Source organism: Tiliqua scincoides, chromosome 4 (genome assembly GCF_035046505.1).
Source record: "Tiliqua scincoides isolate rTilSci1 chromosome 4, rTilSci1.hap2, whole genome shotgun sequence".
Taxonomy (NCBI): Eukaryota; Metazoa; Chordata; class Lepidosauria; order Squamata; family Scincidae; genus Tiliqua; species Tiliqua scincoides.
In genome coordinates, this window is record NC_089824.1 from 143,264,481 (window position 1) to 143,277,927 (window position 13,447).

At 42.6% G+C, this 13,447-nt stretch overlaps 1 pseudogene; it reads left to right on the forward strand.

The window, feature by feature from the left end:
- The first annotated feature begins 1,550 nt into the window (after positions 1 to 1,550).
- On the forward strand, positions 1,551 to 1,667 carry LOC136649822 (5S ribosomal RNA; annotated as a pseudogene).
- The last annotated feature ends 11,780 nt before the right edge of the window (positions 1,668 to 13,447 follow it).

Below are 13,447 nucleotides of genomic sequence, written 5' to 3' on the forward strand. Positions count from 1 at the left end.
AAATGAAGGCTGGCACATCATTGGATGAAGGGAGCAGCATTTGGCATGATGCCTCAAGCATTAGGAGGTGTTGGGCCAGCCTTGGATATGGGGCTAGAAAAGTATCCACTTAAATTTTATATATTGCCAGTAATTATACCATGGTGTTCTCTCTCTCTCTCTCTCTCTCTCTCTCTCTCTCTCTCTCTCTCTCTCTCTCTCTCTCTCGTATTACAGAGTGAACATTGGACAGAGCGATATAACAGCAGAAGCAATGATTACAGCAGAGGCAACAGAGAAAGAGACCATAATATCAACCCAAATGTTGGCAAATCTAGCACGTCACAAGAGGTAACATTATATATATATATATATATATATATATATATATATATATATATATAAACCTAAAAGAGTAATAATTTTGGGTGGAACCTTGCCTTAGGCTACAATGCTGATAACAGCATTTCAACAGTGCCCTTTTTGATTTCCTGTTTTTCAGACTAACCCCTGGGAAGACAAAATTCCGTCTCTTACAGTTGTGGCTGAAGCAGAAAGGACTGACAATAAAAAGCAGGGCTACAGATATGTGTCACATTTTGAATCCAAAGACAAAAAATTCTGGACACATATCTCTGCAAATAGCCTTGACAATGCAAAATGGAAAGGGTCTTTGGATGCTGTTGTGTCATCTTCCTCAGCCAAGGTAAAGATATAACCAGCTGCAATTGTTATGAGGTTTTCAAACATCAACTTTCTAAAAAGGTAATATGTAATCTACATAAAACAGTTGTCTGTTTTGCAGTTATCTCACAAGTGCCAAGGCCTCCTGCAGGCACTTCTGTGCAGCTGTGACGTATCCAACCAGTAGGAAACAGTCTAAGAGTAGCTGACAGCCATAAGAGGTGGGATAGGAATTTTTTTGCTCTTCTCCAAATTGATGAAGAGCAATTGAAGTGAAGGTAGTTTTTTCACTTACCTTAGACTGTCCTTAGTCAAGGACAGTCTTTGGATTTTTAGCCAAGTTGCCCATGACTGGCAGCTAGTGCAGGGCAGGGAAGGGGGTTAGATGGGAAGGGCAGATCAGATGTCTGCCCTTAGACATGCAAGAGTCAAAATCAGTTTTCAGAGTCTACCCAAATTGGAGATGCAGGCTGGTTTGACCCCAAGCTTGAATTAGGATGCCTACTTTAGTGGTAACCCAGCTCAGGTGGAGCAATTCAGCTTCTTTGGCAGTGAAGAAGCTGGGCAAGCTGTGAGATTACTCTAGTTTTGCAACCAGGGTATTTTGCCCAATAAAGGGCTGCAACAATTCAGCTGTCTCCTCCTAGTTAGGTGTCCACACTGGGGAGGGTAGAGTTTAGCCAGTACCTGCTACATTTGCCAAATGGTACCTAGCATTGTAACTTTCGTGACCATATTTTCCTCCAAAGTTCTGTGCCATGTATCTTTTGTGGGACATACCTTAGCAAGAAGAGAATGCCTATCTTGGTCTGAGCTTGCTGGAGAACTGGAATTCCAAAGCACCTTTATATGCATGTATTTCTTTTACTTTCACTGGGAATAAACATTTCAGCAACTGTTACCCTGCACATGCCCGATCTCGTCTGATCTTGGAAGCTAAGCAGGGTCAGGCCTGGTTAGTACTTGGATGGGAGATCGCCTGGGAATACCGGGTGCTGTAGGCTTATACCATAGTCTTTCGAGACTGAAGGTTGCCAACTAGAAACATGTTCTTTCATGTTCTTTAGGAGCTTTGCGGTGAAAAATATTGTCGCATTTCAGCCCTCAGTGTTTCAAGACTTTCTGCACAGATCTGTTACCAGAGCTAGTAATTGCTGTGGTATTTTAAAAAAATAACTGTACCTTTCAGTCACCACCAAGAATATTCTAATATCCAATATTTGCAACAGTGAATACTCAGGTCTTGCTTCCCTCTAGTGACAGTGTGCTTACTGGAAGTGGAAAGTACTTGCTCATAAGGTCAAACTAGTCCATAAAAAACTATGTAAAAGCCAAAACTGGACTACCAGTTTTCATTCAATCATGACTGCATGATTGTAAACCATTGTGGTGAATATAGCCCACTAGCCATTTATGGCAGCCCGCTAAGAGCATGGTACACTCCCTATTTTTGCTACCTGTCTGACAGCCCAATCCTGAGCTGCCTGGCATGCGAGGCTGCAGTGGTGCAGAAAATGGCTGCCACTGCATCCTGTGCTCACCACATAGCCACTGCTGCCTCCTTGGGAGAAGGGGACTTTTGTCCCCTTCCCTCAGGTAAACCAAGTAGCCCCATAATGGGGCTACTCAATTCTATGATGACCCGAAGGTCAGTGTAGAATTCAGAACCTCAGTGTTGGGTGGCTGGCCTGACACAGAGGCTCTGGATCAGGTGGACTGAAGATCCACTGGTCCCACCACATTCCCTCCACCCGGCACGCCTCCTCCCCGCCCTCTCCCTGCCCTCACTCCACCTTCCTCCTCCCCGCCTCCCCCCATTCCCCCACCTACCTCTCCCTGCTTGGCGGTCTGTGTGACCCCCGAGCGGTGGAGCTCCAGCGACAGTGCATGCTGGCAGTGAACCGGCTCACGAAGATTAGGAATGGGCCCTTGGTCTGCAAAAAACAAAAACTAGACTTTGTTTGGTCTGGTAGGTCATGTTGTACTGGCCACTTATAGATTCTAGCTTAAGAGTTAGGGTTGGCACCTAAATTTTAGGAAAGTGATATTGGAAGATTAAAGAGAAGCCTGAAGAGTTTTCAAAAGATTTCATAAAGGAAATTTCTCAAGAAGTTTCTGTACATCCCAAAACACATAAAAGATGTAGTCGAATGTCTCTGGCAGATAATTGATTGATTAGTAAAATATTTACACTGTGCATCCTCAAGTATTCATTAGTAGAGATGGGTGAAAACAATGAGAATGAAATAAAAGCATACATCATTGCTTACTGCACTTCTCATTATTGTAAAAAAAAATCTGTGAAAAAATAAAACCATTTTATTTGCTTTTTATTTATTATTTAATGGGGTAATGACTGGCTGCATCTGCTGACACTATACCACCTATATCATCTACCTAGTATACTTTTAATGTGATTATAATGTATACTGTAAATTTTGTATAAAAACACATAACACCGCTTTCTGAACTTCTAACTTTGGAAAATACCAAAAACTGCAAAAACATTAAAACCATTTTCACCTACCTCCATTCATGATGCATCTACCAGACAATAGTAAGTTCTATTGAAATCTCTGAAAAAAGAAACAAATAATATGATCAGCTACAGAGAACACATGTAACAGTAACATCAGTTGTTCATTGCTAAAAGCAGCAAAAAGGAGCTGTTTTAGTAACTGAGAGAAGCACATGGAGTGGCATTCCACTGAAAAAGCACTGGTCTTCATGGCCACCCACGTCACTTCCAGTGGTGGGAACCCTCCAAGTCTCTGAAGAAGATTTCATGTGGGAACAGGATGTCCTAGTAACTCTCGTCCCAAGCCATAGTTATAGTTTCAAATTAAATCATGAAGTCATTATTTTATGGTATGAACAACCATTTGATTTCATTTCTGTGATATTTACTACTTTTCTTTCTTCTAAAGGTTAGTCTGCGCTCTGGTGACCAAAGCCAGGATTACAGATTTGAAGTAAAGGCTTCCACAGGCCGGGATGGAGAACAACCGTCCATCAAAATGATAGCAAAGTGCAAAGATCTTTCATCTCAATGCATAGCATTGCAGCTAGTTTCTTGGTATAGCAATGACGTTATTTGACATCATTTTAGCCTAATTAAAGTCGCACTCTTGAGTTTCTTAAATGATTCTGAAAATACCATGCCTTGATTTCTTCTAGGCTTCCAGAATCAATTTTGGTTGGACGCATTTTAGACTCTTTAGAAGGTTGTCATCAGAATTCTTCTCATGAGATCATACTGAAAATTACTGAAAAAGATCCATATATAGTTGATGTTGAAGTTCAAGTTCATGGGGTATGTGAGCATTGTCCATTTGCCTTAAACAGCATTATACAAGTATAGTTTGTATTATGGTTTGGGGGAATCAATCACCAAGTAGTGATACAGCCAGAGGTCTCAAAGTGTGAGGTGTTGGGATTAGTGGGGGCAGGTCATGCTGAGAGAGATGAAATGAACTGCCAAAAGAAAATAGGCTCCGGAACACTTGTTCCTTCTACAAAGTTTGAATAACTCACTTTAAAACTTACAGCACAGTCCTATGCATGCCTACTTAGAAGTCCCATTGTGTTCAGTAAGACTTACATCCAGGGAGCAGCGTTCCTGGGTGTTCTGCCACCCTGGGGCCTTCCCTTTAAATCCCACTCCCCCACCTGACCCGGAAGTAATTGCAGTGACATGATGAGATCACCACAGTTACTTCCGGCACACTCCAAGTGGTTGTGCATTGCTTGGAGCAGCCGCCTGCTTTTTTCCACTTTGAAAGAAGCAGTCGACCGCTCAGAAAGATGCACAACACAGCAAAGGAGGGTAGTAGATGGCAGCAGCGCCCTCCAGGTGTACCACCTGAAGACACTTGCCCCCTCCGCTCCCTCTCAGGTTTACTAGAGCTCCCAGGAAAGTGTCTGTCTACAAGACTGCAGCTGGACAGCCCAAACAAATGTAACAGATGGGGCACGCACTGCATTTCTTGGGGAGTTTTCTACCCTAGCAGTCTGCTCAAGGTAAGGGAACAAATGTTCCCTTTCCTGGGGCAGGCCTCCACTGCTGCAATTGGTCTACTCAGACCTGCTCCAACTGTTTTGCTGGTGCAAGACTGAGTGGACCCAGGTAGATGGATCAAGGCTGAGAAAGGGAAATAGGTTGCAGTGAAGCCAGTACCATTGATAGCCACCTCCTTCCCACCTTCAACACATTCCCATCCCCACTGCCCTGTTATTCCTTTTTCCTGCCCCTTTCTGCCCACTGCCTGCCCTGCATCAAAGTACTGTGCAGGGCTTTCACAGAGGCCATTGTTGCCTGGCCATTGCCACTTCCCACCTGGGGCAGCAGCTAGGCTGCTCCCTATGTATGGTGTGTCACGTTTTGCAATGGCTGTAAAATGCACTGCCGCTGGAATGAAGTTCCAGCCATGCAGCAGGCCCATAGGATTGGGCCGTTAATTTGTGTAATGTGGGCAGTTGTGTGGTGTGCATATATTCTACCCCTTCTTCCCACAATTTATTGTTGTTAGATTCTTGGGAAAAAATACATTTTTCACAGTCTGCTCTTGCATTTAGATTGAAGCTTACTGATGTGTGAGGTTTTATGTGCTGGTTATGTGTGCTGTTCATCTCTTGCTTTCAGTTTTGTTTTTAATTTTTGATATTGATAAATATATATATATATTGCGAGCTGCCCTGCTGGTTGTCTATGTAATGGGATGAAAAGATGGAAAATAAATGTTTTAAATAAATAACTAAAATTGTAGCTCAATCACTAGAAACGTAAATTTAGAAAATTTGAAAAGTGGAAATGTTTTCGTTAACATGTTTAAATGCTAAATTAAGAAGCAACCTTCCTTATGTACATACTTACTTCCTAGGAAACCAGATACAAGGAGACTCTCTGTGTTCCATTTGATCTACACAAGAACCAACAGCCACATTATCAGATTCCACAATTAGTGTCAAAAATACATTCTACTAAAGAATTTGTATCATGGATGGTCGTAGGAGATCAAGGTACTATATAATAATATATTGCTTTTATATCATGCCCATCTTCAGGGCCTAGGAGAGGGGGTAAAGGGGGTAATTTGTAGCCAGGCCCAGGAGCCAAACGGGGTCCCAGAAATTTCCTGGGATCTTACATTTCCCTATCTACTCAGACTTACTGCCCACACAGGATGCTGGGGACACTACCACAAGTATACAGCTGCAGCTACTGGTAAGCCATATATGCTGGGCCAAGAAATGCCTGCCTGACACTTGTTAACACAGGGTCAAATCTGGGAGAAAACTGGCCTGCTACAGTAGCTCTTTGACTTACCATGAAGGAGTGTATAGGAGCTTAGGGATACAGCTGCAAGACTATAGCTGCTGCATGTTTTGGTACGCACAGGACACTTTCCATTCTAGTGTGAGCCTAAATACGATGATACTAATTTTCTGCACGATTTTCTGTTTAAACAATTTTAGGGGGAGATTTTAGAAGTGTGTTTGGTTTCCCATATTACTGTATCTAGCTGCTGATGCCACATGGGTGGCTCCAATGACTTTTCTAGTTGTCTCCTCCCTCCCCCACACCCTTTTTGCCCCTCCCTGCCCCCATTCTGCTGGAAAGTTGGATAGGATTGGGCCCTTAGTCTGTGACATTATGGGAGGTGGTCTGCTTACTGGCTATCAAGAATTTGAGGCAGACCACCCCAGAGATGCAGGTTAAAGGTTTATTTACATTAGAGCACAAGTTTCCTAGTCCAAATCAGTTCAGCAGTTTAATCCCAGTACAGTTGTGGTAACAGTATTCATCTTCTTGTAGTCACTAGTTGAGCATCTTCCCTTGCAGGAAACTTCCTCACTCCCCTGCCTGTGGGCATGGACTCTGTCCCACTGGTATCAGTACAAAATTACCACGCCCCCTTTATTTCTCTTCTTTTGTCCAGCTGCCCAAGATTCTACTGTCTTGCTTACATTTTCTTTGGGGCTCCATTTGCCTCCACCACTTATATGTTTATTCTCTTCTGGCTGTGGCTCACTTCTTCCTTTCCTCTTCTTGCTAGGGCTTTCCTTCTCTCTTCCACCCTTGTCCTCCACAGGGCTCTCCTTTACTCCATCTCTTTCCCTCCCTCTCATGTTCTCTCTCAGTCCTTTTCCTCCTCCCTTCCTCTATCCTTCTGTCCTCCACTCATTATTATTATTATTATTATTATTATTAATTCAATGTGTAACTTGCCTTTCTCCTCGGAGGGCATCCAAGGCACCTGAAAAAGGCTCCCCAGAGGGCACTTGCTTTCCCCTCCTTTTAAACCCCCCACAGCCTCTTTCCCTGCCACTTCCTGGTGGTCACCTACTTGAATCTTGCCAAGTCTTATGAGATCATTAAAGATCCAGCATTTCCTGCTCTGACAAGATCTTGGAGCTTCACTGGCTGTCTCTGCTCCAGTACTGAGTGAGTGCCACGGCTACACCTAGTCAACAAACATTGGATATTTTTATTCATTACAGTGCCAAGAACATTGTTTATTTCATAAAAGTATCTGCAGCTCCTAAAATATACTGCTTTCAAATTGCAGTTCTGTTTGTTTGACCACAGGTTATTGATAGCAATTTTACTTTTCTGACAGATTCTGAATCTGAAGAGATTGAGTTATACTCAACAGACCTGAACGTGACTTCATCAACAGACCTGAACGTGACTTCATCCAGGAGCAAATGAAGATTATTTCTCTATATAAATCATCTTACCACATACAGCAATTAACCTGCAGAAAGCCCAGATTAGCATCTGATGAATCATGCAGGAATGTCAGTCACATTAATATATTAATTCACATAAATCAGAATGGAACTGAAATCAAATATTTGTGTTATTCTTAATAAATACTTTGTTTGTCATATGTTTGGTTTTTCTTATTTTTCCTTATCCCCAAAGCGAAGAAACTAAAAATATTCTGTAGAAACTTAGAACATTTATCATTGCTTAGTGGTCAATCACTCAGTAATCACAATAGTATTAGTCGTTCAGATTAAAAACAAAACAAAACACAGTTAGCATCTAACAAATTATTAGACAAGATATTTTTCCTGCTGCGAAGGCATTCCATCTTCACCATCCTCAAACAGAGCATTACCCACATATTCCCAATAAGGTTCTGATGCAAGGTGATGTGGGTTAAAATGGTTCACCATTTATTTAAATAATCAAATCTGCAATGAAGACTTCAACTGCACTTCTATCTGCTGTGGATTCCTATGCTTGTGGAAACATAACATTCCTTTTGAGTATCCTCACCCTGACTCAAAAGATTCCCTACTGACAACACCCAGTTTCTGACCATCTACCACAACCATCCCCAGAACAGGTGGATTAAGGAAGCTATGAATTGCCATCAATCTCTGAGATTGACTCCACAATCCCTGCTCAAAGGGATCTAATCCAGTACCTTGAATCTCTAGGGTGGGCCTTGGTTTCCCTTTAACCAATCAGCTAATCTCAGAGTGCAAACCAATCCCAGTTCTTAACCCCACACCCACAGAAAACCTGCCAGCTGTGACCAACCTGGCAAAACAAACCCACCCTTACCCAAACAATCCAGAATAGGTTACATGTCCAGCCTATTTATACACAGATTTGACTCAACACGAATGGCCCCTGCAAATGAGAAGGAATGTGCTGATCCCTGCAGAAGGGAAAAAATGCACCCCTTTAAAATCAGTTTTAAAAAGTAAACTGTACTTTAACAATAGCCTCCTTAATGTGAGAGGGGGGGCAGCTGGCTGACAATCTATCAGTCCTCTCTCCAGGCAACCCTTCCCTTCCCCCGAGCAGTGAAAGAAATGTGATCACTTTGCATTGGTGAAGGGAGGAACTGAGTGAAGCACCTTTGTAAGCACCTGGAGGATGACTGATTGATTGTCTTCTTAATGACTTTTATCTTACATTACAAAGGTCAGCAAGGCTGTTTTTAAATCAACGGAGCAAAGAAACTTTGTTTTTTAAATGGATTTGCTATAGTGCGCTTTTTGCCATCCACATGAGTGCTTGGAACGGAACCCACTCAAATAATGAGGTTCAACCTGTATTTTAAAAAACACCCACCCCCCCCCCACTAAGGTCAACAAGACAGAGAGCAAAAAATTCCCACTCAGCTCCAGAGGCAACTAACTAATCTCAGATCATTCATAGGGAGGGTGGGTGGAGCCACTGAACTGGTCTGCTGCCTAAATTCTCTGAGGGCCCAATCCTATCCAACTTTCAAGCACTGATGTAGCCATGCCAACAGGGTGCACACTGCCTCCTGCTGTGGGGCAGCCAGTCACGGAGGTCTCCTCAATGTAAGGGAATCTCAGGGCTGCTTTGCGGCTACATTCGCGCTGGAAGTTTGGATAGGATTGGGCCCTGATTAAAGTAAGAGTAAGATTGGGGTTTAAAAAAATTAGGAAAGGAGGAACAATACTGCTTTCAATTTTCAGAAGTATTTTGGCCTAACCTAGAATTTATATGAGCATTTCCATGAAAATTAGTCCAACTTTTTCATTCTCCTGAGAGATAAGCTTGAAATTGCCTTATTCCTTCCTACTTCAAAGCTCATTCGCCTATTTAGATGCTTTTGGTGAGGTGTGGATTGGAGAGAAGTGGGTAAGTGATTGTAGAGTGATCCAGAACACAAGACCAAGAGGCTTTGCTAATTTTTTTCCTTCTAAAATGTTAAAACAAAACAAAGTTATATTTTAGAAAAACCAAACAAAAGTGACAGTCATTTCATGAGCTGTAAAAACCTCACAAAGGGTTTTGCTTGCCCGTGTTATGCTGTGCAGTAATATATCCAATGTATATGACCGTTAAAAAAAAATCAAAAATAAATCAGTATGGTTGGTAATGAAGAAAAGCCAGAGGAAATAGTGGCAAACCACTGTTTAAAATGCTTGGGTTTGGCTTTGTTGTTGTAAGATGTTATAAAATACAGTCTAACCCAGTGGTTCTAGCACATTTAGCACTGGGACCCACTTTTTAGAATGAGAATCTGTCAGGACCCACTGGAAGTGACGTCATGACCAGAAGTGACATCATCGAGCAGGAAAATGTTTAACAATCCTAGGCTGCAATCCTACCCGCACTTACCCAGGAGTAGGTTTCATTTACTATCATTGTTAAAAGAATATATGAAGTAGCTTGTTAAAAGTACAGGTCTGTAACATTTCCCCAAATGCAGCATCAAATCTATTAAAAATAAAATATTGAAATGAATGGGGACCCATCTGAAATTGGCTTGCGACCCACCTAGTGGATTCCAACAGTTTGAGAAACACTGGTCTAACCATTCAGACGGGATGTACAGAGCTTGGTTCTGTGACTGTCTTCTGAGCTGTATCTTGTTCCTTAATGTCCATGCTTACTTCCTACTTCCCAGTGTGTGGGTCCACCATACTATCTCCTGCACTCCTACTCTCTTGTCTCCCATTTTCTCCCTAGCATGGGAAAGAAGATCAAAGGTCTTTTTTCTAAAAAGACAGCCACCACCCTGAATTTCTTTGTAGAGAAAATTTCTATTTTTAAAATTGAATTTTTTTTTCATTTAACATTATTTATGTATGTCACAACAGGGCATCTATTTTATCTGTGACTCTGGCAAATTATAAATATTTATGACTGCCAAACAGCATAGACATTTATTTTCCACCTCAGGGAGAGATAGTGTTTTACCCAATAACCATCATTGCACATTTTATGTTCCTCATTGTAGAACGAGAGCATGACTACACAGTCTGATGAGTGATGCTGAATTTTCTCATCCACATGCGAAGTTCACAGCAAGAAGGAAAGGGTCCAGCACAGGTTGAGCATATTTTAAGAGGTGGAAGACTGTTCTGCAATGGAACAATTTGACCCTCCAAATCCTGGGGAATAGGAACAACTGAAAATGAACATGATAGGTTGAAGGTTAAGCTGGATGTGAATATAGAGCGAGCAGGAAGCAGCAGTACTTTGGGCCTATTTCTCCTCTTTCATAATCATGAGCTGTGAAGGTGCAAGTGAAATGAACCTGACCAACAATGTTCTCTGACCATATCCATTTCAAATGTGACTCAAAGTCACATTCGAGCCTATGAAAACATTTAGTATACAACTGTGTTTCAGCAGTGTCACTTAAAGCCAGAAGAACTGTTCTATTGCAGTGCTTCCCAAAGTATGGGTCATGACCCACTGGTGGGTCACTAGCCCAAACGGAGTGGGTCACAATCTGGGCCCTCCTGTCCATGCCTGCACTGGTTTGGCTCCAAATAGGAGCCATTCTGGAAGCCCAATACTTACCGAAGCTTGCCCTGGTCTGGCAACCTGTGGGTTGAAGCCTCAGCTATCTAAAGGACTCGCAGGTCTTAGAATAGAAGCCTCCATAAGCCACTTCCAATTTGCTTCCAAAAACTGGAAATAGCTTATGGAAGCTTCGGAGAGCCATTCTGTTTAAAAAGTTTGCAACTTTTTTCTGGATTATTTGAATGGAGAAATAAGTCACTCAGCCTAAATCTAGATCTTGGCCGAAATAGTTCTAACATTACTGGGAACAGAGCTAAAGGGACCTCAGCTTCTTCCCTGGCTGCAAGTCCTGGGCTGGAGAGGAAGTAGTGGAAGCTATCATTCACCCGCTCAATCCACAAACCCCAATACTTATCCCCTGTCTATACAAGGAAGGGAAAGTGCCTGACCCTTGGTAGGGAGGTGTATTTTTTACACTCCAACTGTGGCAATCACTTTGTGAAGGTATTCAGATCGACTTCTAGAGCAGCAGTTCCAAAACTGGGTCACAACCTATCACGGAAACCAGAAGTGGGTCATTCCCCTTTAAGGGAAGTAGCCCAGGAAGGGGTGACCAGACAGTGCTGCAGCAGTCACATGCTGCAGGGATCCAGGGTCATTAAAACATTCCTGGAAGGTCCTGGAACCTTTCAGAGGGCCTTGAGGCTCGCAGCCCCCTCTGTGGGCCTCCCCGCTGCAGCAGTGAACTTCAATTGGTGATCAGAAATCCAACTGCAAACCAGAAATGAGCTCCAGTCAGTGATCAGAGCTCAATGCTGCAGCGGGGGGGGGGGGGGGGCTCGCAAAGGGGACTACAAGCCTCTAGGACCCTCTGGGAGGCTTCACGACCCCCAGGAATGTTCTAACGACCCTGGGTTCCTGCAGCACCACAATCGCTGCAGCACTGTCAAGGCACACCCCCTCCAACACTCAGCGTGGTCCCAACACCCTTTGACAAGTTTGGGAACAGCTGTTCTTGAGGACTAAACCCACATGCATAACACATTGATAGGGAATTTCCATAGTAAACAGTGTGAGACAGACTTTGCACACTGGGAAAGTCTGGGTGGGAAAACCTTGAGTGAGGGTGGGAAAACAGAAACTACATAGGAAAACAAGCCAGGAATGAAAATATACACATGAAATGGACATCAAACCACCAAAAACCATGAGAATATATAAAAGCCACATGACAGAAGTAATGTCTACATGCGGTTATCCCATGGTACAGCAATAGACATAGCACCTATGTCTATAGATACCATGGTGTGTAAAAAAAATTACCATAATAAAATGCTTTTAAAATACACAGCTTTTCTCCACTTAAACCTGATTTTTTTTTTCTTCTTGGAATACACCTAAGACTATACAACAGGTTCTCGACCCATGATCCACAGATCATAGGTGGTCCATGAGACTCTAAGTACTCCGTAAAGTCTTAGGAAAAAATCAGATTGCCTTTGATCACTTCCAGCATCTCACCAAGTCAGTGTCCCCCACAGACCACCAGAGAAGGCAAAGAATGGACTGCCCACAACTGACAACAAAAACAGCAACCCACAAATCTTTCCTATAAATAAATCTCTATAAATCTTCTCTAATTATTACAAACTTAATTGTATTTTTTGTGTGCGGAGAGATGGGGGTTGTACATGATCCATGACAATTTCAATTTTTGCCTCAGTGATCCACAGGCTCCAAAAGGTTGGGAACCACTTGACTAGATTCACCGGACTGGATCACTGAATGTTGCTGCAACTCTTCCCTCTTCACCAAAATCTTCTCCTGGAGTTGTGCCCCTGTGCTTTTTTATGCCTCCTCTAGAAGTACCCCGAGAACAATCCTACTGGATTTTAAAGTCTTTTAAAGCAAAATGTTCCTACACTTCTCAGGCTACAATCCTAACCACACTTTCCTGAGAGTAAGCCCCAATGAACAATATAAGACTTACTTCTGAGTAGACCTGGTTAGGATTGTGCCCTATTTTGTTCAATGATGCTTACTCTCAAGAAAGTGTGGGTAGGATTGCATCCTTAATTGCTTTCTACTCTTCTTTTAGCTCAGTTTCAGTCTGCCATGACGTAAATAACCCACCATTCCATCAACATCAATTGGAAATCCCATTCAGTTACATGGCTCATTCAAGGATGAGCTAACACATGTGGAACTCATGTAACCTGGAAATCTCAGCAGCAACCAGCTGGATCAGAGAGGTGAAGGAAGCATGTTGGGAGGAAAGAACAATAATGTAGTTCTTGGTTGGTGTTACCTCTGGTATCACAGAGGGGGGCAGTGAGTCATTAAGGCTCTGCTCTTAAACCTGCTTCAGAGGACAAAGAATGGGGGGAAATGTGTTTGGGGGGAGAGTACTCAGAGCAGAACTACTCTCTTCCATACAGAATGGAGGTTAGAGAAGTTCCACATTAGTTCCATTTTTCAAAGCAACTTTTCATTTTCACTGGCTATTCTGAAGACCTTCAACGTTCATTGGTG